At 40.6% G+C, this 26,089-nt stretch overlaps 1 protein-coding gene across 3 annotated transcripts in view; it reads left to right on the plus strand.

Moving 5' to 3' along the window:
* The first annotated feature begins 11,928 nt into the window (after nucleotides 1-11,928).
* Nucleotides 11,929-26,089, plus strand: part of RHOBTB1 (Rho related BTB domain containing 1) — a 118,933-nt gene continuing 104,772 nt past the window's right edge. The window contains exons 1-2 of one of the 3 annotated variants that reach the window (XM_078077677.1): nucleotides 12,376-12,509; nucleotides 13,328-13,405. The gene's annotated coding sequence lies outside the window, so the exon portion shown is untranslated. Of the gene's footprint in view, nucleotides 12,086-12,375; nucleotides 12,510-13,327; nucleotides 13,406-26,089 lie in introns of those variants that run through there. The other 2 variants (XM_036083969.2, XM_036083971.2) reach the window with 2 other exon arrangements.

The raw sequence follows: 26,089 nt of genomic DNA on the forward strand, positions 1-26,089 counted from the left end.
ATTAAGTTTTCCAGATAAGCAAAGGCTAAAGGAGTTCATTACCACTAAACTAGCTTCACAAGAAATGTTAAACTAAACTAAAAATAAATGGCATTAATTAATAACAAGAAAATATACAAAAGTAAAAATCTCACTGGAAAAAGTAAACACATAGTAAAGGTAGTAGACCAATCACTTTTAAAGGTAGCATAAAAGCCAAAAAACAAACATAGTTAAATTAACTAAAACTACAATAATTAGTTAAGGGATGCATAAAATAAAAGGATGTAAAATGTCACATCACATCACAAACATAGAGGGGCGCCTGGGTGACTCAGTTGGTTAAGTGTCCAGTTCTTGATTTCAGCTCAGGTCATGGTCTCAGGGTCCTGGGATCAAGCCCTGTGTTGGGCCCCACTCTCAGTGGGGAGTCTGCTTGATGATTCTCTTTCTCCCTCTCTCTTTCTCCCTCTCCCAACTCATGCCCTATCTCTCTCTCTCTCAAATAAATAAATAAATAATATATACATATATATACATATATATATATGTGTATATATATATAACATGGGGAATATTCAAATTTAAATTGCTATCAACTCAAAACAGACCATTATATACATAGGAAGCTATATATGAACCTCACAGTAACCACAAAGCAAAAACATATAGTAAATAGACAAAAGTAGATGACAAAGAGAACACTAAAGAAAGAAACAGCCAGAAAACAATTAACAAAATAATAATAAGTAGACACTATCAAAAATTACTTAAAATGTAAATAAACTCTCCAATCAAAAGGCAAGGAGTGGATGAATGGATTAAAAAAAAGAAAAAGAAAAACAAGACTCATCTATAAGCTGCCTACAAAAGACTGATTCCAGCTGGAAGGACACACACAGACTGAACATAAAGGGAAGGAAAAAGATATTCCATGTGAATGGAAATGAAAAGAAAGCTAGTATAATTAACAAAATGAAGGATAAAATCATATGATGATCTCAATTGATGCAAAAAAGGCATTTGAAAAAATTCAACATCTGTTCATGATAAAAACTCCCAACAAAGTGGGTATAAAGGGAACATATAAACATAATAAAGGCCATAAATGACAAACCCACAGCTAACATCAGACTCAACAGTGAAAAACCAAAAGCTTTTCCTCTAAGAGCAGGAAAAGGCAAGGATTCCCACTCTTGCCACTTTAATTCAACACAATATTAGAAGTCTTAACCACAACAGTTAGGCAAGGAAAAAAAAAATAAGAAATGGCATCCAATTTGGAAAGGAAGAAGTAAAACCCACTATTTACAGATGACGTGATACTACATATAGAAAACCCAAAAGACTCCACCAAAAAAAAAAAAACTGTTATAATAAATAAGTAATAAATCTATGTAACAGGATACAAAATCAATATACAGAAATCTGTGGTGTCTCTATACTCTGTTAACAAATTATCAGAAAAATTTTTAAAAGATCCCATTTACAATTGCATCAAAAAGAATAAAAATACCTAGGGATAAATTTAACCAAAGATGTAAGAGACCTGTACAATGAGAACTATAAGAAACTGATGAAAGAAGTTGAAGAAGACACAAATAAATGGAAAGATATTCCATGCTCATGGACTGGAAGAATTAATGTTATCAAGACATCCATATTACCCAAAGTAATTCACAGATTCAATGCAATCCCTATCAAAATTCTAATGGTATTTTTTACAGAATTAGGACAAATAATTCTAAAATTTGTATAGAACCATAATAGCCAAAACAATCTTGAGAAAGAACAAAGCTGGTATCTTGCTCCCTGATTTCAAACTATATGAGAAAGCTACAGTAAGCAAAACAGTATGGCATTGGCATAAAAACAGACACACAGATCAGTGGAACAGAAATGAAAGCCCAGAATTAAACCCACATGTATATGGACAATTGATTTATGACAAAGGATCTAAGAACACACATGGAGAAAGGACAGTCTCTTCAATAAATGGTGCTGAGAAACTGGACAGCCACATGCAAAAGAATGAAATTAGAACTATCTTGCCCCATACACAAAAATTAACTCAAAATGGATTAAAGACTTAAATGTAAGACCTGACACCATGAGATTTCTAGAGAAAAATATCGGCAGTAATTTCCTCCACATCAGTATTAGCAAAACTTGTGTGGGTGTGACCTCAAAAGCAAAAGAAATGCAAGCAAAAGACATCAAACTAAAAGGCTTCTGCACAGCAAAGAAACCATCATCAAAACAAAAAACAGTAACCAAAACACACAAAAAAGTGTCCTCTCCCACTGAATGGGAGAAGACACTTGAAAATTATATATCCAACAAGGGATTCATATCCAAAATATATAAAGAATTCATACAACTCAACAACGAAAAAGCAAACAACCCAATTAAAAAATAGGCAGAGAAATTGAACAGCCATTTGTACAAAGGAGACATACAGATGGAAACAGGCACATGAAAAGATGTTCAACATCACTAATTACTAGGGAAATACAAATCAAAACCACAATAACAGCTCACATCAGTTGGAATAGCTATTATCAAAACACAAGCTATCACAAGTGTTGACGATGTTGTGGAGAGAAGAGAACCCTCATGCACTGCTGATGGGAATGTAAATTGATGCAGCCACCATGGAAAACAGGATACAAATTCCTCAAAAAATGAAGGATAGGACTACCATATGATCCAGCAATTCCGCTTCTGAGTATTCATCTGAAGAATACAAAACCACTGATTCAAAAAGATAAATGCACCTTTATGTTCACTGCAGTGAAATATAAACAACCTAAATGTCCACTGATGGATGAACAGACAAAGAAGATGTGGTGTATATAGACAATAGAATACTACTCAGTCATAACAGATAATAAAATCTCACCATGTGGGACAACACAGATGAACTCTGAAGGTGTTACGCTAAGTGAAATAAGTCACGTGGAGAAAGACAAATACCATATGATGTCACCCATATGGTAGAATCTAAAAAACAAAACAAAACAAACAAAACAGAACAAAATAAAACAAAAATAAACTTGTAGATACGGAGAACGGACTGGTGGCTACCACAAGGGAGTCAGATTGAGACATGGGTGAAATGGGTGAAGGGGGCCAATTGTATGGTGATAGATGGTAACTAGACTTTTAGCGGTGATCATTTTGGAGTACACACAGATGCTGAATTATAATGTTGTACACCTGAAAAAAAATTGTTGTAACTCATAACATTCTCCCAGCTACTGCTACCACACACACTCCTTCCACAAAAGATGTGGTTTTGTGGTTGTATGGTTTTGGTTAGTTGGTTTGGTTTTAGGGAAAAATTATTTGAGCATTGAGGCTAAAAATTTGGAAGTGGGAGCTAAGACAGGCCTAAAACCCTCAACAGTGTTTTCTAAAAAATGTCTAGAGAGGACGGAATTAAAACATTTTTTGTTTGTCCCTGACCCACCCAGAGGTAATTCGATATGACAAAGCAAAGTCATATATATGTGTAAGGAATTCTAACAAAGTTCTGACTTCTTTCCCATGATAATCATACTGTTCCTTCTTTTTCTTTTTCATTTTTTCAACATCAAAGATTAAATTCTTTTCAATCAGGCTTTGTTTGCCCATTATTTGCTAGTGCCTATATTAAGTTGGGACCAACTACCATCAAGGGATTACATTAGGTTTATCTGAACTTCAAGTTTCAGAATGAAATTAGAAAGACAGTAAATATAAGAGGATAGTTTACAGAGTAATCAACTGGGCTCTTCTCAATTACTTAGAACGGGATACATATAGTATCCAGAACAGTTTCAAGTATTAACCAACAAAGTAACATAAGTTCCAACTATGAAGACAATCTGTTTCTAGCCTTGCTCCTGGGGTTGTAAACCAATAGGGTAATCCATGCGCAATCCTGCCAACAAAAATGGGCTCAGGGCATTCCAATCGATCCCTTTGGTGGCAATTGTCTTAAGCATTCTACCTTTGTTTCTTCCTTGCTTCTTGCTCTCACCTGCTCTACCCAAATTCTGATCTTTGGAGGTTTGTGCTTTTGAATTTAATCAAAGAATTTGTTTCCTGGCTTTTGACCCCAGGATTCAGAGTATACTTGGCATCTAGCCCATCCTGTTCCTTTCCCATCTGAAGGAAAAACTATTATAGCTACTTTTTAGTGAGTAACTGTCATGTTAAGACATATGATAGGCACTTTGTATACATCACCTCAACCAATACTCACAGAAGACTTCACTGATAAGTTTTTGGTTTTTTTTTAAGATTTTATTTATTTGAGAGAGTGAGACAGAGATAGTGAGAGAGAGCATGAGCAGGGAAGAGAGGGAGAAGCAGGCTTCCCACAGAGCAGGGAGCCTGAGGCGGGACTGATCCCAGGACCCTGAGATCGTGACCTGAGCCGAAGGCAGATGCTTAACTGACTGAGCCACCCAGGCGTCCCACTGATAAGTATTTTTATCACCTTGTTGTGATTGAAGAAACCGAGGAACTTGAGAAAGGTTAGACAGCAAGAGGCCGGGATTTAATCACAGATCTCAATCCTATGCTTTTAACTACCGCTTATACTATTGTTGCATCCATATTTTCATTAAAAACAAATATTAACTGAGCACCTACTATGTTCCAGGTTCCATGCTAAAGAATGACTAGACAGATGTGAACAATACAGACAGGGTCCCTAATTTCACAGCAACTGGGTTCTCATTGAGATCATATTGTAAAGCAGCAAACAGATAATATCATTCTTGAAAGTGGTAAGTGCTATGAAGAAAAAAAAAATAAGTTAAAGTGCTGGAGAAGGGCTTGGAGGGGTGGGTGGCAGCATTAGATGAGGAGGAGGAAAGGAACACTGGGAAGGAACCGGTCACTTGAAAATCTGGGCTAGGAACATTCCAGACTGAGGAACATTCCACTCATAGGTACAGGGTCAGGAATGAGTTGTGCTGTCTTCAAGAAACAGAAAGACTTCTGATGTCACTGAGCTTAGTGACCCAGGGGAGATATATAGAAGAGATGAAAATGGTATGCAGAGCCAAATCTTACAGAGCCTAGCTGCCAAGGCCCAGACAGCTCAATTCTACCTGCAATGGGAGCCACATTTGAAGGAGGGAAGTGACATGATTACAACGTAATTTTTTAAAGCACCGATAATGTGCCATTTTTAACAATGAATATGGAGAGAGAGACTAGAAAGACATTGAATGCATAAGGGACTCCCAAAGGCCAAGGCACAAAAACTCTAAAAGCAAATGGATCTTCTGCATCCTCTTCAATCAGTTCGATCCCAGGAAATATGGAGTTCATGGGAAATGTAGTATCAGATTTTAATTTACCATATTTAATTATGTTTATGAGTGTCATCTCTTCAGGTTGAGGATATTCTCCCAAGGTGAAATGTCCTCTTTTCCATTGGCACTCTAAAACTATGGTTTCAAAATTCAAGATAGCCCCCACAATAAATTCCAGCCTCCCCTGTTTCCACTCACAAAACACATTATAGGTGGAAAATGAGTAACATGACCACCATAAAATAATTTTATTAAGCACTGCATATTGAGAAAGAGAAACATACAGAATCCTACCATCAAGGACTTATCTTCTCTTACAGAAGGAAAAAAGATGGTGCTACTTGCACAAAATGCATCTGGACAGACATTACAGAGATGTATTTTACCATTCACTGTTTTCTTTTGTAATAAAGCCCAGAAGGCACAGTACTGTAAAAATATAAACTTTACAAATTCTGAGACTTCGTTAGTAAGAAAATTAAATAAAATTTTTGCACAATCCACGGAATTTGGTCATAGAATTTACAAGTCACAATGATAGGACTACAGATAAATTTCCAAATATTCCACCCTACTGCAACTTTCAAAGTTTGAGATGGGGAAAATATCCAAGTTAGATAAGATTATAATCAAATTTCAGCATTTTCTTCCTTTAATTCAGGCCGTAAAATCTAATATTAACCAGCTTATCAGGAGTATCATGAGAAATACAACTAACAAATTTGAAATCTGGAGCCTAGAGCCAGAAATTCAAATGTAGGCAGAAAACACAAGAACTAAGGTGAGTTCCAGAATAAATATGAGTGTCCTAGAAGTAACAAAGAAAAAATATTCAGCGTATTTTAACAACTAAACTGCAGGGTAACTTCATGCCCCTGGGAAAAAGAAAATCTTTATTTTCTCATAAAAGAATAAAGAACACACACATTTTGAGAACCATAAAAGCTGTAACTAAGGAAAGGCCATCTGGGCAACTAGATTATCTTTACAATACACTCTTCACTATTTTATTTGGTCCTATTTTATGTACCTCAGGAAATTAGTTTTCCATCACTCTCAAAAATTTTCAACCAAACTATTAGATAGTATTGCTAAGTGGTAACCAATAATCCCCACCAAGTGGTTTAAAGGACTCTGCCTGCCTGTGTCTTACTGATATTTTTATTACTATTTTTCATTAAGACTATATTACCAAAATAATATTATTTCGTGAAGGTTAAAGTTCTAATTAGGAAAACAGGAACTGGCAGTGGCTTAGTGCGGAGTTAAACTCTGAGACCCCCAAGGAGAAAAATAAAATAAATAATATAAAAATAAAATAATCTCTAAGGTCTCCTCTCACCCTTTATTAATTGCAAAATAAACAAATCTCTAGGAAAAAATGATGGCCTTTTCCTTCATGGGCACCCTTTGGGGTAGGAGGGGTCTTTGAGGAATTAGAACACTCTGGCCTGCCAGACACATGTGTGTATGGACACAGTAAGGCATAGTCCAAGGTGTCCTACTTTCTCTAACTCATACTTGCAAAGAAAAATGACATTCTCACCCAGCTCATTCTGCGGTAGCATATCACAGTGAAAAGTACTCAGAATGACAGGTCAGAAGGTTTGGAATCTAGTCTTTGCCAAGATCAGGGCTTTGACCGCAGGCAGGCCCTGTGGAAGGTATATTCCAAGCCTCAGCCTCTTTATTCACACAAGGAACTGTAGTCAAGCCTCCCTTGACTCTCCCAATGGTACAGTGTCGTGATACTCATCTAAGAGAACAGAACTAAACAAGATAGTCCTTCTACTAACGATATGCTGACATCAGTCATTACACAATGCTGTGGCCGAGCAACTGAAAATTTATAAATTCATCCTGCAGATAAACATGATAAGTCTTAGAGCAGGGAGAAGGGAAGTTTTTGAGAGCTTGAAAAAAATAGGGCAAACCTTTCTTAGTTGTAAGCAGTAAGAAGAGTTTGACTGTGTTTTCATATTATTTCAAATCCCAGGTTCTGTGGGTACATTCCATTCTAAAAGAAAAGTCAACTAATTTAAAGAAGACAGGTGAATATAAAGTCATACTATTATGAGCTGGGGTAATTCTAAACTAGGATAGCAGGGTAAGCAACACTCCTAAGTAGACCCCAAACTACCTCTATTTGGCAAGTATAATCTCCTCTGCCAAATACCATAGTAAATTAACGGTGGCCCGTGAGCTTGATTATTGGTTACCACTTATTTCTCTTGAAATTGCGGACAGAAAAGAGAAGAAAGATATAAAAAAGGTGCTGGATGGGGCGCCTGGGTGGCTCAGTCACTTAAGCCTCTGCCTTCGGCTCAGGTCATGATCCTAGGGTCCTAGGATCAAGTCCCACATCAGGCTCCCTGCTCAGCGGGGAGTCTGCTTCTCCCTCTACCCCTCCCCCTGCTCATGATCTCTCTCTCTCACACTCTCTTTCAAATAAATAAATAAAATAAAATTTAAAAAGGTGCTGGATAATCCATACCCTAAATAGGTATTCTCTGATTAAGAAGTTGGTTTTTATTTGTTTTGTTTTGTTTCTCTTTCAGGAGCAGGGTTTTGGGTTTTAATGAATTATTTTACCCCTGGTTATGTAAATCAGTGTTTCCAAACATTTCTGATATAGTCCATCAGTTAAAAATGTTCAGTATATATCCCCAATATTTATCCATTTATTAATGTATTAATCATATCACGTATTGTGTATGCCATGATACATCATAGAACATAAACACAAATAGAATTGTTAAAAATCAATGATGAACTAGATCATATGTGTTATTTTCTTGCTAGTCACAGTGCTTCCTTCATATTATCATTAGCTTATGTCTCAAAGTATAATATATACTTAAGGCTCACTGCTAATAAAATTAGATATAAATCCATATTTCATATTTCTTCTTGATCATTTCAGTGAGAGGCAGAAGCTGACTTCTGGTAAGACTGAATTAAGTAAATCATCAACATTGTCAACCTCCCATTATGGCAAAGAATTCTTACTACAGTCAGAAAAGCTTCAATTCCACCAATTTCCTGTTGTTTGCTTATGCTTTTATTATTAGCATTATCTTCTTTACAGAAATCCTTTTAAGCCACTTTTCCATTTTGTGACTGCTGGTTTGGTTGATTCTGAATAATAAAACCCTTAATTCCTTAAGTGAACACAAATAAAATCAATTAAGATGCAACACAATGGAAATGAAAAAAAAGAGCAGGGATCACATGTGAGCCCCTCCATGCTGTGGGATCTCCCAGTATTTCCTCAAAATACCTCTGCAAGGGACAACAGGAGACCAGCAGACCTATGGGCAACTGAGGGTGCCAGTATCCATCTATATATATATATATATATATTTGCAAAAGCTTAGGGGTTTTTTTTAATTAAAAAAAAAAAAATGGAAGCTCAAAGTTGACTGCCCACAGCCTATTTTGGACATAAAGGGTAGAAGCAGTTGTGGTAGGTAAGAAAAGCTGTTACCTGAAGTATCTGATACTTTGCTTGAATATCAATCAATGGCCCATGACTATGTTCTAGGTACACCTTAGCATAAGAGCCATTCCGTGGACCAGCAGGAAACTTTTATGGAGTTTAGAGGCTGTGCTCTCTTGAAACAGCATTTTTCCCCATGGTGACCATGACCAGACCATTCTTTACTACTCTGAGCTTCAGTCATTCATGACCTCAGAAACAAACAACAAAGTTGTAAAAGACTTTTGTTTACATTAAATACTTACTCTATTCTTGGGTCCAGATAAGATTAATCTTCAAGCCTCAATTATTTTAGGAGGTGATGCAAAGTTTGTTAATTGGCTAAAGGTCACACCATCACACCATTTTATGCATTAGTAATCTTTTGAAATGATTGGCTATAATGTATGAGTATAAACGCTTTCTTTTACATTCTATGTAACTTATCTTAGTTGGCTAAGGCTGCCATAACAAAATACCACAGATGGGATGGCTTAAACAACAGACATTTGTTTCTCACAGTTCTGGAAGTTGGGGAGTCCAAGATCAAGGTGCCCGTGTGCTTGATCCCTGATGAGAGCTCTCTTCCTGGTTTGCCAACAGTTGCCATCTCTCTGTGTGCTCACATGGCCTTTCCTTAGTACTACAGTGAACTCTCCAGTGTCTCGTCTTATAGAGACACTAATCCTATCAGCTCAGGGCCCTTCATTTACGACCTCACTTAACCTTAATTGCTTCCATAAAGACCCTATTTCCAAATTTGGTCATGTTGGAGGTTAGAGCTTCACCATATTAATTTTGGAGAGACACATTCAATCCATAACATAATTTATATGCTTTTTTTTAAAGATTTTATCTATTTATTTGAGAGAGAGCACAAGCCGCGGGAGGTGCAGAAGGAGAAGCAGACTCCCCGCTGAGCAGGGAGCCCAATGCGGGACTCAATCCCAGGACCCTGCGATCATACCTGAGCTGAAGGCAGACACTTAACCCCCTGAACCACCCAGGTGCCCCAATTCATAGGTTTTCTTTCCAAATATTTAGTGTCTTCTATGTGCATGACACTATAACCAAGTTGTTCTCATTCTGAGAGACAACAAACAATAAATGTGTGCATGTGTATGTGTGCACATGTATATTACAAGGAAAACTCAAGTAGAATAAAGAGAGAGTGAGAGAGGAGGCTATTTTAGAATAGGTGGTCAGGGATTACCTCGCTGATATGAGGACGAGGGAGCAAATATCTGTTACTGAGGAGCAAGCCTCTAAATATTTAGAGGAAGAGTCCAGGCTCAAAGGCCAAGAGGCAGGAGCCGAAGGGATGAGAGAACAGCAGAAAGGCCAGAAAGGGTGGCAGAGCTGGGGAGGGGACAGTGATAGAGATGGAGGTAAAGAGAGGTAGGGTGCAGACATGTAAGGCCTTGGTGGCTAAGGTCAAGTTTGTATTGTCACAATGGGAAGTGATTGAGAGTGATGGGGGGGTGCCTGGGTGGTTCTGTCGGTTTAGCATCTGCCTTTGGCTCAGGTCATGATCCCAAGGGTCCTGGGGTGGAGCCCCACATCCATCAGTCCGTCAGTCCATTAGTCCCTCAGGCTCCCTGCTCAGCAGGGAGTCTGCTTTTCCCTCTTCCTCTGCCCCTCCCCAGGCTCACACGCACACGTGCACACTCTTTCTTTCTCTCTCTCTCTCTCAAATAAATAAATAAAATCTTTAAAAAAAAAAAAGTGATGGGAAGCCATTGGGTGGTTTTTGAGCAGAGGATTGGTGTGAGCTAACACATACACTTTTAAAGGGTCACCTTAAATTCCCATGGATAATAGACCATAGGGGCAAGACTGAGAGCAGGAAGACAAGTACAGAGCCTTTTTCAGAAATCCAAATAGGCAATGCTGCTTTGGTAGAGTGGTAGTTAGGGTTAGATTTGGAAAACATTTTGAAGCTGGAGCTAATCAGGGTTTCCTGATGGACTGAATATGTGACATGAAAGAAAGGATAGCAAAACAAAACAAAACAAAACAAAACAAAACAAAAAAACTTTGCAGCATTGAAATAACTCTAGCGTTCAAAACAAAATAGGAATCTAAAAGTCAGACCACCTGGAGGGTGTCCCCTCCTAGCACTCCATACTTCCACATACTTTTCACAGACACAATTAATTACGTTTGCACTTGCCTATTTAGTGGCTGTCTCTCCACCCATAAAATGTGAGCTCCTAGAAGGTAGGACTTTTATCTGTCTAGTTCACCCTTGTATCACCTGCACCAAGCTCAATGCCAGGCAGTTTTTGAGCCCTCATTAAATACTTTAAAGAATGAATAATATCAAAGCTTTGAGCAATCTTTAAATTACAGCTTATTAGGAGCAATTGGAAGAAAGAGGGAAGCCAAAAAGGCATTATATACATTAGATGGCAGGTAGGACTATAGAGATTCTATGTTTTCTAGCTTACCTTTCTCTATTATTTACCTTCTAAGACAAAACCAATTTTATCTCACCAAAAAAGATGTGTCTCCTATCAGCTGGTAACACATTCTTCTGTAAAGGGAATTTTACCCTGATCCATCATAACCATATTATACATTTAATCTGCTTAATAATTCTTAGAAAAGTATTATTTCTGCTAAAAATAATAGATACCCCTAGCCTTCCATAATTCAAACTCAAGCAAAATGGTAAAACTGAAGAGTGAGATCTACGGATAATTTTCGAATCTTATTTTCAATGATTGCAGACTGTCTCTCCCATACACTTTTATACCAACTGTTAAAAGCTCTTGAAATTGTTTTTGTTGCATTTCATTTTCACCCCTCCTCCATATAGCCAGGGAAATAAAGACGGCTAAAGAGAGGGAAAGTTCTGGAGATTTGGAAGTGCAAGGTAGTGACCAGCCTACGTAATCCTGGTCGCTGAAAGGTCTGAATTACTCAGACGTGACCATGCTTGGAGCTTGGGGCAGAACTAGCATGTAATGTATTGGCTTCCAGCATTAACTTTTTATTAAAAAATTAAGTTCCTTTAACCCGTCCGCTGAAATGTCACTCGGCTGGGCTTCTGAAGGGCGAACGTGCAGAAGGCTGCAGTAATGATAGGGAGTCTTTGTGTAAACTACCCAACACGACACCGAGTGATGTGTGGTTTGTGATGTCAGCAGAAACCGCAGATAGGATCGCTTGGGTTTCTATCTCTGGGCTAGAGAACGTCCCTACAAGAAAAAGCTGACCCTTGACTCCGCCAGAAACTTTCCCCAGACTTGGCCTCCATTGGTAGAAGGAGTCGCCCCCCCCAACTCCTGGCCACCCCACGGGAATCCCAGAGGTGGGTCGTGGGGACGCCGACACTGGGGCGCGGTCCCTCCGGCCCTGCGCAGACAAGGGCGGGGTCACAGGCACTTGGGCTGACCAGGGCTGGGGGACCCCGAGGGTGGGGGGGTGGAGCCGGCGCCGCGGGGTGCCAGCTCCGGTGGGGGTGGGGGTGCTGGCGGGGCGGCCCAGGGCCCCGCCCGAAGGTCTCGGAGCAGGCCGCGAGGGTGGGGAGGGCCCGGCAGCCCCCGCCCCGCAGAGAGGCGGCGGCCGGCCGCAGCGAGGTGGCCCAGCGGGGCGGTTGCAGGCGGGCGGGGGGGAAGGGGGCGCGCCCGAGGTCGGAGAGGGTGGGGTCGGGCGGCTTTACAAAGCCCGAGCACCCGCCCGGCCAACGGCAGGACCGCCAGCCGTCGCCGCCGCCGCGCCTCCAGCGTCCGCAGGTAGAGTCGGCGCGGGCGGGGCGGGGCCGCGTCGCGGGGAATGGGGGCCGCGCAGGGTGGGAGGTGTTACTCAGAGGGTCCCTCCGTGCGCGCTCTCGCGGTATCCGCACACTCAGGGGACGCGAGGGCTTGGAGCATCCCTTTGCACCCCTGAAAGGGGGGCGACCTGGTTGGTTACCTTACGCTGACCTCCTGACAGTTGCCCAGCTGCACTGAGAAAGCACGGGGCCCCAGAGGGTGCTAACACACACACACACACACACACACACACACAGAGGGTGCTAGGTTCCAGATACTTTGGGTGTTTTCTGCACCCTCCAACCCAACTGGCCTCCAACACACACACACACACACACACACACAGAGGGTGCTAGGTTCCAGGTACTTTGGGTGTTTTCTGCACCCTCCAACCCAACTGGCCTTCAACACACACACACACACACACACACACACACACACACAGAGGGTGCTAGGTTCCAGATACTTTGGGTGTTTTCTGCACCCTCCAACCCAACTGGCCTCCAACACACACACACACACACACACGCACACACACACACACACACATACACACCACACACAATGCAGGCGGCGGGTGGAGGCCTGAGGGATTAGAGGGATAGAGACACTGTCACTCAGAAGAGATTAGAATCTGGACAGGACGTGTCCCTGCTGGAATCTTCAGAAAGTAGGTGCAGCTTCTGCGGCTCCTCGTGTCCAGCCCTCAGGTGATGTGTGATTGATTTTTCTTCGTTTGGTAGCTCTGAAAGCCCTAGGCTGTAAAAGGTTTGGGTCAACAATGAGACTTTAATCCACAGAGGCTTTCTTTGCCCGGCTCTTCAACACCTTCTCCTACCTGGAGGAGGGGCACAATGGAGGATCCTAAAAAGCTTGAAGTGAGTGTTCAAAGCTGCTAAGTGTTTTCAATTTGTGACTTTTTGAAAAAAGAAATACAAACTCTCTTAGTTTGAGTTAGGTTTTATTTCTTTAATATACATGCATTCATTTGAAAAGAACTAGTGATGTCATTAGAGAGTGAGTCCAGTAAGTATGGCATCATTAGAACTGAAAACCAAGTTTACTGTATAGTTTTAGAAAAATTGCTTCCTAATGTGTCTTTTTATGTGCTCTGTTACTGGGATGCATCTTTGTTGGAAATGCTGTCAGTATCACCTTGGTGTCTTGTGAAGTTTCCCCTGATGTTGGCCACCTGATGTGGGACGGAGCCCAGTATGCTCCCTTCTCCTTGTGTTTCAGGTGGACACCAACCTGCTTGCAGGGAGGAAAAAGGTATCAAACATGTGCTCTTGGCAAGTTTGGGAGCAAGGAGGAATGCCATAGATTTTTTTTTTCCCCATTAAAGTTTTCACGTATTGGCAATTTAAAACCCAAAGCATTGTTTACCACCTGTCAGACTCACTCGTAAGTATAAGGATTAACTAATAAAAGATTTGTAAAATGCTTCCTGAATATAAAATTCCATAAATATGCAAAATAGTAATAATCCACCCATTGTTAAATTTATGTAGCTGCTTCTGCCATGCATACAAGATGATTTAGAATGCATGTTTCCTGTCAATTAAACAATGAGTTTGGAGTAAAATAATGAGTTCAATTCACATCCTGTGAAACCTTGAAATAAAATTTCTCCCATAAGGCACCATCGGCAGAGAATCATAAAGTAAGCAGCATTTCAAAAAGTTATATATGGGGGCGCCTGGATGGCTCAGTCATTAAGCGTCTGCCTTCGGCTCAGGTCATGATCCCAGGGTCCTGGGATCGAGCCCCGCATCGGGCTCCCTGCTCAGCGGGAAGCCTGCTCCTCCCTCTCCCACTCCCCCTGCTTGCGTTCCCTCTCTTGCTGTGTCTTTCTCTGTCAAATAAATAAAATCTTTAAAAAAAAAAAAAAGTTATATATGGAATGGCACTTACCTTATGGCTGGGGGAAAGGGGACCCAGTGAACTTCTGAAACTAAGAAATGTTCAGCCCTGGTTCAAGTGTGCCTGAACCATAAATATTCCCTCACGTTTTGGGTACGTCTAAGGGGAGAGCAAACGGATTTTGTGGGATGGCCTTAGAGCTAGCTGTCCGCTTTAATCCATGAAATATGCCTCTCAGTATTTTAAGGCTAAAGTTCAATCTGTGGTTTTGTTCACAATGAAGAAAATTTTCATAGTTACTTAGATAAATTATTCATTCTTCCGATATCATGGGCTTGGTTTTTAAGTATCCTTAATACCAGCAATCATTTTAATATCCTGCAGATAATTAAATTAATTTGTTCCCAGTGGATTGAGTGACATGTTAACATCACATTTTTCTCTTTACATGTAGTTAATAATAAAGTGTCTCATTTTTCTGCTTACTGGTCTCCTAGAGTAAAACCTGTTTCTTATATGCTAATTGTAAGTATAAATATTACTAAGGATGGTCTTTTCTGTTTTATGAAGACACTGTAGTTTCCACACTAGCAGATTAAGCTGTGAGCAGAACCACGAAGTTGGGAATGTTTTTCCTGACATCTTGCCACCTTCAGTGGCCCTTCCTCATTTCCTCCACTCAGCCCTCAGATGGGTAGCTGCTGAACAGGCCCCAACCCGGTATTCCAGAACTTCCCCTCTGCTAGCAATCTTCCTTTATCCAAATAACTTAACCTCTGCCCTACTTATTTTCCAACAGTTTGGTATGGGTGACAGCGCACTCAGTGAAAAATCAAAGGAGTTTGCATTTATCGAGCACCATGCCTGTGATCTACCAGGCCCTGAGCCACATTATCTCATTCAATCCCTGTAACAATCTCATGTGGTCGATGTCATCTGTGTTTCACACAAAAGAAAACTGAGTCTCAAAGAAGCTCTGGTGCCCAAGGAGGAGCAACTGATGAGTCAAAGAGCTAGGATTTGAACCAAAGCATTGTGGTGCTTCCTGCTGCATTGTGATCCTGATCCCTCAGAAGGGCTCACATTCTGGACTGAAGCATGACTAACTGGCCATTTGAGCTCAGATAAGTCCCTTAAACCCTCTGGGCCTCTGGTTTCCTTTCTCTAGTTTTGGATAAAATTCTCTCTCAGAGATGGAAGGGACATTTGGATGCCAAGCACATAAACTGCTCCTCCCACGGGATTCCAGAATATGCTCTTCCCTGCCCTGACCTTTCCTCCAACCCCCTCCCTGGTCTCTTTTTCCTTCCTGCCAGTCCAAGTAAATATCGCCTCCTCCAAGAAGCTCTTCCCGAACACTCTTCTGTTATTTTCTATCTCAGGCCGAGTGATCCCTTTAAAACACTGATTACAAACTGCACTTATTTTATTTATACGTCTGTTTATATGTGGCTATTGTTTTTACCTTCTCCATCATTCCCTCGATCAGACTGTAAGCCACATGAGGCCAGAGCTCTTTCTGCCTGACTTTTTTCATTATTGTATTCTCAGGGTCTAGCACAGTGACACTAGCACATAGCTGTGATCAATAAGTGTGTGTTGAATAATTATGAATTATATGATTATAATTATATAATGAAAAATTATCTCCTACAAAGGACATGTGCTAATGGCCAATATATTGTCCCATCCCTGGGAAAACCCGAATGAAGCATCATCGATCTTACACTGTTACAGTGAGCCTGAGTTATGAATGGGGATCCAAGTATAGTAATGGAGACAGCACGACTACCCTGGGACGCCCTGGACAAGCAGACACACTGCATATGGTCCAAGCCCCATATCTGACAACAGAAAACAGAACCTCAGAATGATAATAGGAACTTGGGCTCAGAACATACATTGGAGACCAACTAATGGTCCAAATCATTGTTTTATGGTTGAGGACACACAGAACATAAAGTATAGAACCTGTGCGTCCTGACTTCCAGACTAGCACCCCTCTCACCAAGAAGTCAAAAATCCCAAGGACCACCCAGTCAACAGGGGTAGGGAGCATTATGCAAGGACACTTTTTTTTTCCAGAAATTCCAAAGAGCCTTAGGTTTCCCAGACCAATCCTGGATAGCAGCATTGGTACACAGCAGAACACTCTACTTCAGATAATCTTATTTTTAAGTTTTGTATGGCCTGTATAAATTTCAGTGACTCATTTACTATTTTAATGATCCATCAGGCAGCCTTTTAATACCTATCATTAGTTTACCAATTCTGTTTAAATGCTGGGGAGCTCCAAATGGCAAATCTACAGGGCTGAGCATTTACCACTAGCATGATAGATTCAAGATACATTTAAAAAATGATTGATATTTTGAACTCCAAATGATGCTGGCTTGTTTTTAAGGACTAAAATAACTTTTCTTCTCTAACTTAAAGAGCAATCCTTGCTAGAGTATTACATCCCATAAAAAAAAGCAGTCCTCAAACTTTAGAGGGCATAAAAATCATCTGGAAGGCTTTTAAAAACCCAGATTGCTTAGAGCCTTTCTGCACATTTCTGAATTAATAGGTCGGAGATTGGACCCAGACAACTGCATTTTTAACACCTTTTGTGATTTTCTCAAATAGTCTGAAGACTTCACTTTGAGATCCAATAATATTTTTAGTATGTTTTGATTTTTCCCAGGTTCCTTATAAGAGGATTTTTTTAAACAAAGATAATTAGGGAAAAGTTTGATGTGTTTGAAGCTAGCAAATAGCATACTAGGTATGATGGGAATCTGTTTCCTTGTAGCAAAAGCCGTATATCTATAACCATGATATAGCTATTGGGTTTGATATTGGCCCCAATTCAAGAATGTTCCAAAATGTTTCTGTTGGACCACAAAAGTAAATCAGTAATTAGCAATAAGTTTACATGTTAAGTTCTGTGGAGTAATAATGAAGCCCCTTGCCCTCCAGATGATTACATTCAGTATAGTAGAGAGATAAGGTTAATATCCACAAAACATTCAAGGAAAGGGCTGCAGATCAAGTACATGATGCCCGGTTACAGTTGAATTTCAAATACACAACAAATCATGTTTTAGTATAGGCATGTCCCATATAATATTTTTATTTGCTAAATCTGGCAACCTTGCTCAGTGAACATTAGCATTTAATGTCATCAGTTTCCAGAACTTGGGGGTGGGCCCGGCGGGGGAGAGGGGGATGGTAATATTGAGTGGTTGTTAAGCTTTGAGAAACTGATACAAGCTCTGAACATGCTCCTGAGAAAAAAGACCAATAGCACTTTCCAACAGAACCCTCATAGTATTCCATGGATCCCAGGCTGCCAAAGCTCTTGGGAACATCAGGATCATCTGCAATGTAGACAGTAGAGGCCAGCTCTTCAAACTACTTCCTCCGGGCTGGTGGGTTTAGAAGGTAGCTTGGAAAAGTGGAATGTGAACTTGGCCTTTTTTTTCTTTTTTAGATTGTATTTTATTAACTTGACAGAGAGAGAGAGTACAAGCAGGGGAAGCAGCAGAGGGAGAGGGAGAGAGAGAGGCAGACTCTCCACTGAGCAGGGAGCCCGATGCGGGGTTCGATCCCAGGACCCTGGGATCTGAGCTGAAGCTGAAGGCAGGTGCTTAACTGACTGAGCCACCCAGGCGCCCCTGAACTTGGCCTTTAAGAGCAGGAGAATTTAGCTGGATTGTGGGTTTAGGAGACTTCTTAAAGCTTTGACAGAAGGCAGGTTCCCTTAGGCTTTGAGGATACTTAGTAAGGAATATTGAGAAATTAGCTTGGACTGGTTTTTTAAAAAGTCCAGATTATGGACAGCCTTAAATTCTAAAGGGTTTTTAGACTGCCTATATTGGGAAACAGTGCATCCTTAGTGATGTATCAGTGAGGGATGAGAAGACCATCAGACAAAGGGAGATGGCAGAGTGAAATTGTAGGTGGCCTGGGCTCTAGGGTCAATAGGCCTGGTGTAAGCTCCTCCATTAACGAAGGGGAAGCCTTTGGTGTGTGTGCAACTTCTGTGGGCCCCAATCTCCTAAACTGGGAATTGGGAATAATAACAGGAGCTACTAACAGGGTTGTTGTGAGGATAAAATGAGGTTGCACAGTGTTGGCACAGTGGGTGATAGCGCATAAATATTCAATCAGTGGTCCCTACTGCTAGGATACGGACGGTTTGGGGGAGTTAAAACAAAAGAGAGAGAAATGATTGTTTGATCTGGATTTAGGGAAAGCTTTAAAATCTCCCTTTTCCAAGTTAAAATTTCATTATCAAAAAACAGTAAGCGCAGAAACAATAATGTTTGTATTTTTAACTGAGGATCTTAAAATAAATACATTCAACTCTTTGTTATTTTTCCTAGGAGAGGGAATATTATGGACACTCTAAATCATATACTCCGAGCCAAAGTCAAGGAAACTTTAATTGCGTGTGTTACTTTTCATAGCAGATTTGCCATCTTAACGGTTTCGCTTTGGCTAATATTTAAATTAATTTGCACACGATAAGCTCAGACTAATCATTCAGAAAGTTGTTCCCCAAAGCCATTTAAACCACAAAGCAGATGAGTTTATCGGAGAGAATTCTCGCAACCACCTGCCTTCCCAGAGCTGACTGATAATGCAGGAAATGGGATCATAGGGGCTCTGGAGTTCGACTGTTTAGGTTCCAATCCCAGCTGTCTCCTGTGACCAGCTTTGTGACCAGGCAAATCGCTTTGCTTCTCCAAACCTCAGTTTCTCCCGCTCAGTAAAACAGAACTAATAACAGCCCTCCCTCCCAGGGCATGTGCACAGAGCTCTCACATGGGTTCTGGGACCCAGGAGGCATCCCACAGAGTTCTGTGACCTCAGTGTCATCTTCATCTTTTCGGTATGTTATTTGTTTAATATATGCATAAAGAATTTAATTCGGGAAAACATCTAATAATGTGGGAGATAGTTATGATCTTTAGTCACACCTTAATTTATTGATTTACACAGCCAGGGCTCTTTAGAGCATTTTCCAAACCACAGAGTACAATGTTCTTATTTCAAAGAATGTTTAATCCCAGTTTTCATGATGTGTCGCTTTCTCCAGCTCATCCATCTTTAACTTTTACAGGGTGATTGGTGCCTTTCTAAAGAGCTTTGGGTTTCAAACTGTATATTAAAGCGTCTGGGCCCTAGAATTTACTTGGCTCATAAACCTATGGTAGGGAACAATACGGGATTGGTTTACGGTACATTATAGTTACATGTATGGCAGTTATATTTTATTTGGGCTGTGCTGAGCACCTTGAGGGCATCCCCCACAGTGCCTTAAAGATGGGAGACTCAGGAGCGCCTGGGTGGCCCAGATGGTTGGGCGTCTACCTTAGGCTTATGGGATTGAGCCCCGCGTCAGGCTCCCGGCTCAGCGGGGAGTCTGCTTCTCCCTCTCCCTCTCCCTCTGCCTCTCCCCCTGCTTGTGCACTCTCTCTCTCTCTTTCTCTCAAATGAATAAATCTTAAAAAAAAAAAAAAAAAGATGGGAGACTCAAATACTTAACGAATGAAGTTAATGTATAATCTTTTTCTGAAGATACATTTCCCTCACATTAGGAAATCTAACTTTAAAAGAAAATGAAAACAAGGAAAACACTTCTGACTTTCATGAATAAGAGCATTAGTCTGATTATTCTAGACTGAAGTACTGAAAGTGAATTTGGAGATCTACCACTCATATTTCCTAGGAGAGCTATGGATTATAACATCTCCCTTCTTCGCATTAGCTGGTCCCTTTATCTCAAATATTCTCCCCTCAGATATTGCTTATTTGTTTTATGTTCGTTTTTTTATTGTCTACCTTCACCCCCACTGGACTAGAAGCACCCTGAGGTCAGAAGTCAAGCCTACACGTTTATTGCTGTTTACTGCTCTAATACCTACTGAGTATCTATTACAGGGCCAGGCACTTAGTGGGTAGTCAGTAAATAGCCTATCATTAGTTGAGTGTCAGAAGACTAAGACCTGGTCTTCTGTGGTTATTCCACTACAAAGTAGTAATCTTTTTTTTATCTTTTGGGTCAAAATCACCTTTCAGAATTGGATTAAAATCATGAAATGCCTCATTAATAAAATTTTACATGCTCAAAATTTTGCATATAATTTGAGTCCATGGACCTCAGGCTAGGAATCCCAGTTCTAAAGGTATATATATAAATATTAAGAAAATCTAAGTGAAATATTAAACTAAATATCACAAAAAATTTAATTACTATGAATACCAATGTGTTAATATTCATGCATCTATAGTAATAAATTATATGTTGTCTTGGGAAAATTCTGCAACCCTCCAAAGGAAAAAAAAAAAAAGGCATCCATAAATGTTGAATGTTTTATTTATACGCTGGAGAGGATTTAAGGCTTATAGAGAAAGGCTAATAAAAATACATACTGTACAGCAATATAAAATATATTTCAAATAGGTAAGAAAAAATGAGTCAAAGGAAAAAAAATAAGGCTAAGAACAGAAGATGGGGCCAGGAGAGAGATTCATACTCAAAATTTATGCCATGAAATTCAACACTCTTGCTAGAAGATAGTAACAAATTTTGTTCTCAGTTTTTAGCAGCCAACGTGAAGGAGAAAAATATAATCAGTTATGTCCTGTAGAGGGTCATGTTTTACATATACTTATAGATGAATACATGGATATGTATTTAATAGCAAACTGCTTCTTAAAAGAAGGAAGTTTCAGTATCATAATAAAGAATGGAGATTATATTTCCAATGTTTGTGGCAAGTGTCCTTGTACCTGAGCCTGAAATAACCCATAATAAATGTTCAAACATAACTGGCACTTTGGTTGTTTACAATGAAGATGGCTTTCCTTGCAGAAAGAGGCCTCATGAGGTCAGTGAGACCCTCACAGAGCTCAGAGGAGGAGGGGTGGGGGACAGATGAGGAAAACAAAGAGCTTTCTCCATTGTCTTACACCCCACCCGTCCCTGCAGCAGTCCACCCTTTCCACTGCCACACACTATTTAAGTAAGATGCCCAAAGCTATCGTTCTCCCCTTGAAGGCGTATGCACCTAGGATGTTGACTAACGTTAAGTTATTCCCCCTAACCTTAGTTTCCTTGGATAACAGTCTGTCACGGGAACTTCTACGCCTTCTCTCTTTGAGAGAGCAAATACAATAACTAGCTTCTCGGAACATTATGTGGATTTGTGGCATTCTCGGAGGGGCTATAAATGGATCACATTGACAGCTTTATTTGTCATTCTTAAATGGAATGTGTTTTTCCCCCTTTGAGTTAAATCGAAATCAGATGGCATTTCTTATTTCAATGTAGAATGTTTTTACTCTCATAATTGCAAAATGGCATTCATAACTGATACTATACTAATTTACAAAATTTGTGTTTTATTATTGGGGGGGGTTCTATTTGCAAAGTAACTGAGGGAAAACAACTTATGCAACATTTTTGTTTTGCCTATTTATTGAGATCCTGATATAGTTGCTAGAATTTTGTCGCCATATGGAAGCACAGACAATTATATTGCATGTAATGACATGGATTTTAGAAGCAAGGATATAAAAAGGCATACCCAGCAGAATACTCACAATCCAGAGACTAAAACATTTTTTAAACATCTTCTCTCCTTTGCCTCCCCAGCATGTCCCTGGTCTCAATCATCTCTTCCTCTCCTTACAATGGCTCTTGTTCAATATATGTAGGGGCAAAATGGTAAGAATAGAGTTAAAAGCACTATCCTCATAACTTAGCATATTTCTCATATGCTTAAACCAGTTGCTTTGGGGGGCGCCTGGGTAGCTCAGTCGTTAAGCGTCTGCCTTCGGCTCGGGTCATGATCCCAGGGTCCTGGGATATAGCCCCGCAGCAGGCTCCCTGCTCAGCAGGAAGCCTGCTTCTCCCTCTCTCACTCCCCCTGCTTGTGTTCCCTCTCTCACTGCTCTCTCTCTCTCAAATAAATAAATAAAATCTTAAAAAAAAAAAACAGTTGCTTTGGCCCAGGTGAAATTTTTCATTAAAAAAAAATCCCCATCGCTGGGGCGCCTGGGTGGCTCAGTCCTTAAGCGTCTGCCTTTGGCTCAGGTCATGATCTTAGGGTCCTGGGATCGAGTCCCACATCAGGATCCCTGCTCAATGGGGAGTCTGCTTCTCCCTCTCCCACTCCCCCACTTGTGCGTGCACTCACTCTCTCTCTGTCAAATAAATAAATAAAATCTTTTAAAAAAAAGATCCCCATCACTCCCATCAACCCACTACTCAATCTGTGTGAGAAAAGAAGCCCTCCTACTTTAATTTCTTAAATCCTCCAAAAGCTCCCAGTGCTCGTTACTGATCTCAACACAGTGCTTATCTTTAGAATTTTCAAACGCTACGCAATGGGTACATTTTTCACACTGAATTTATATGTGTTTATTTTCATGCTCATTTTATACACGTGTTCAATAAAGTCAACTTTACCAAGTACCCACTAAGTGCCAGACACTGTTAGGATATAATGAACAGCTTCAGGTATCCCTTGCCCTCACTCAGCCTAAAGGCCGGCTGGTGGGGAAGAGAGACATCAGTATGAAACTGAAACTGTTGTAAATATGCCACAGAGAAGAGACACAAGGTTCTGGAAAGTGAGATCTAAATGACAGATAGGAGTCAACTAGACAAGGAGTAGAGGCAGAAGGCGTGACATGGAAGACGTGGAAAGCTGTGATATATGACAAGAAGAGGAGAGTGGAAGCAATGTGAGAGACTGAAGGAAGATCAAGTGGCTAGAGTGCAGACAGCAGGGGTGAACAGCATGAGTCCGGAGATGTGATCAGGGGCCGTCACCATTAAAGGCTTTTTAGCCATAGCAAAAAATATGTCTTCATCCTAGAGCCAATGAGAAGGTTGGGAGAGGGGAGGGGGGATTGTAATGAGTTACATCATCAATTTGCTATTTCAAAAAAATACTTCTGGCTACAATGCAGAGTATAGGTTGGCAAGGGGAGAAGGTCATGCAGACCAGTTGAACATTTTCAGTACAGAGATACTGGTAGCATGGCCTAGGGGTAGGAAGGTTGAGGTGGTGATTTCTAAAAAGTGAATGGATTCAAGAGACATGGAAAAGGTAAAAGGACGGGCCGTCTTCTGCAATATTGATGTGGATTCCATGCGGAAGAGTAAGGGAACACTGGAGGAGGACAAGTTTGCAAAGACAGATGCTAAGTTCAGTTGGACATACGGAGTTTGAGTTCTGTAGGGAACATTGGAGGACAGAGCAAAAAGACATTGGATTGTGGGTGTGGAGCTTGTCAGAAAGCTCTAGGGTTTGGATGTAAACTTGGGCTCATCTTTAATCCATAGTTCTGGCTATGATGGATATGATCCATAGATGGATATGACTGCCTACAGGAAGATTATAAAGTGAATGGTGGAACGAAAGTCTTAAGGAATTCAAATCCATAACAGCCAAGTAGTGAAGGATGAGCTTGTACAGGATGAAAGGAGTAGTGAAATAGAAGGAAACCCAGGAAATTGCTGGATCATGGGGGGCAGGGAGGGCAAGGGAGTGAGGATTTCATTTCAGGAGGGTGGGAGTGGTCAGTTGGCTTGAATGTGAAAGATTGAGAAGAACTGTTTATTTAGCAAGAGTGGAGAGCACCGATCAGGAGAGAATTGTTTTGAATTAAAATAAAGAGAAATCGCTAAGTGGAATGTATGGGAAATAGAGTTCTAACTGGGTCTATTTGCAGTCATGCCTATTTAGAAGATTTCACATTTCATATTTTACATCTCTCCTAACGAGATACCTCGGGAGCTAGCATGATAGAGAAGAAAGCCATTCTGACATGTTGGTGACCACGATAGAGTGGAACTGGGGTGGAATTTGAGCATAGAAGAGTCTGAGGTCCTGGGGTCTGAACTGGAGAGAAAACGTGAACCTGACAGCAAGGAATTTTATGAGCACAACGCTGCCTGTTCCTCCACCCAGTGGTGCCTGTGTGCCCAAGGTAAATAAACCAAATGTTCATGAAGCAGTATTGACTCGCCTCACCCACTTGCTGGCAGCCCTGTTTAGAAGAAGGAGGCTGTGGGCTGACACATCGCACAGCACGTGCTCAGCAACTTCTCTGGGGTGAGCTGCAGCCTCAACTTCCCTTCGGGCACCGGCTACACCACAACTGTCTGCGCATGCGTTGCGGGGGGTGGGGTGGGGGTAGAAGTTAATAGGTCAGCCAGTGAGCACTGTGATGAGGCAAAGGTCAGACTGCAGAGGTGTGAGCTGCCAATGGGAGTTAAGAAAAGAAAGATGACTGTTGGTAATTATTTGCAGTAGTTTGGCTATAAAAGGGAAACGAGATTGGAAAGCAGCTGGAGAGAGGTAACTGGATGAGCAAGCGCTTATTCAGTCAACAAATATTAAAATCTCTTCTATGTGCCAGGCACTAAGACAGGTACCAGGAAGATATTTTCCAGCCCTATTGGGAGATCTGCCATAAAATATATTTCATGTGATAATCTCAAATGCAGAGTGACTAAATATTTTGTAATCTGATTCACTGAAACAAATGCAACATCTTCCCTCAGATATAAACCTTACCTGATCTTTATAAAATGATCAAACAAATTTGTGTTAAAATAAAAAAGAAAAATAACATGTCCATCTGTACTTTTTTTTCCTCACCCTCTCTCCTTCCATTCTTTTAGTGTCCCAAATTTGGACAGTCTTGCTATTGTCACTTATTCAGAAAATATTTTCTAGAATGGTGTTCTTAACCCTATGTTCAGAGCCTCTCATAGTGCTATTTGATGTTTCAAAATCATCTAATCTATAATTTATAGAGCACCCATAAAATGAAATATGAAAGAGTACTATAAATGTGTTTTCTCTTCCTTATGATTTTCTTGATAACATTTTCCCTAGCTTACTTAGTCATACGAATACAGTATATAATGCATGGAACATACAAAATATGTGTCAGTCAACTGCTTATGCTATTGGTAAGGCTTCCAGTCAACAGTAGGCTATTAGTAGGTACGTTTTGGGGGAGTCAAAAGTTATATGAAGATTTCTGACCGTGCGGGGTCAGCACCCCTCACCCCTGCATTGTTCAAGGGTCAACTGTATAATCATTTGGTTGTATCTTTCTCTTCCTTTCCCTTTTGGATTGGCCCCATGGAATGGGTGCAGCTGTCAGTCCTGTATCACGTCTAGGTTCACACTTCATCCTTGCAGCTCCATCCCCTATCGAGCAGTGACTGGCCTACAGTCGCCAGCAATCAGTGACTTCCTTCAGAAGCTCCCCCCCTCCCACTACTGAGAACATGACTTAAGGAAAGAAGCTCCGTGCACGTGTGTGTGTGTGTGTGTGTATGTGTGTGTGTGTGTTAGGAAGGCACAACAAGGGGGAAGTGCTGGGTGATTTGTTAATTGGCAGTCAGTGGGATTATATTTAGTATTTCCCTAATTCAAGCTTCATGCTTGTCTCTAGGAATAATACAATTTTATGGCAATAATAACTACCTCCAAGCATAAGTACTATTTTGCCCTTCAGCTTTCAAGGAAGGTAGTCAGTCCCACTTTTGTTAAATAGTTCATTTTATTTCACTGTCCGTATATCGTGTTTTCCATGAAAAATTTTTCTGTGAATTTTGTCTCAGGGCAATTTCTTTGGGGGAAGTAACACATTTTCTCCTTTCTAACAATAGGAGTTAT

The sequence above is a fragment of the Halichoerus grypus genome, chromosome 7 (assembly GCF_964656455.1).
Source record: "Halichoerus grypus chromosome 7, mHalGry1.hap1.1, whole genome shotgun sequence".
In the NCBI taxonomy this organism is placed as follows: Eukaryota; Metazoa; Chordata; class Mammalia; order Carnivora; family Phocidae; genus Halichoerus; species Halichoerus grypus.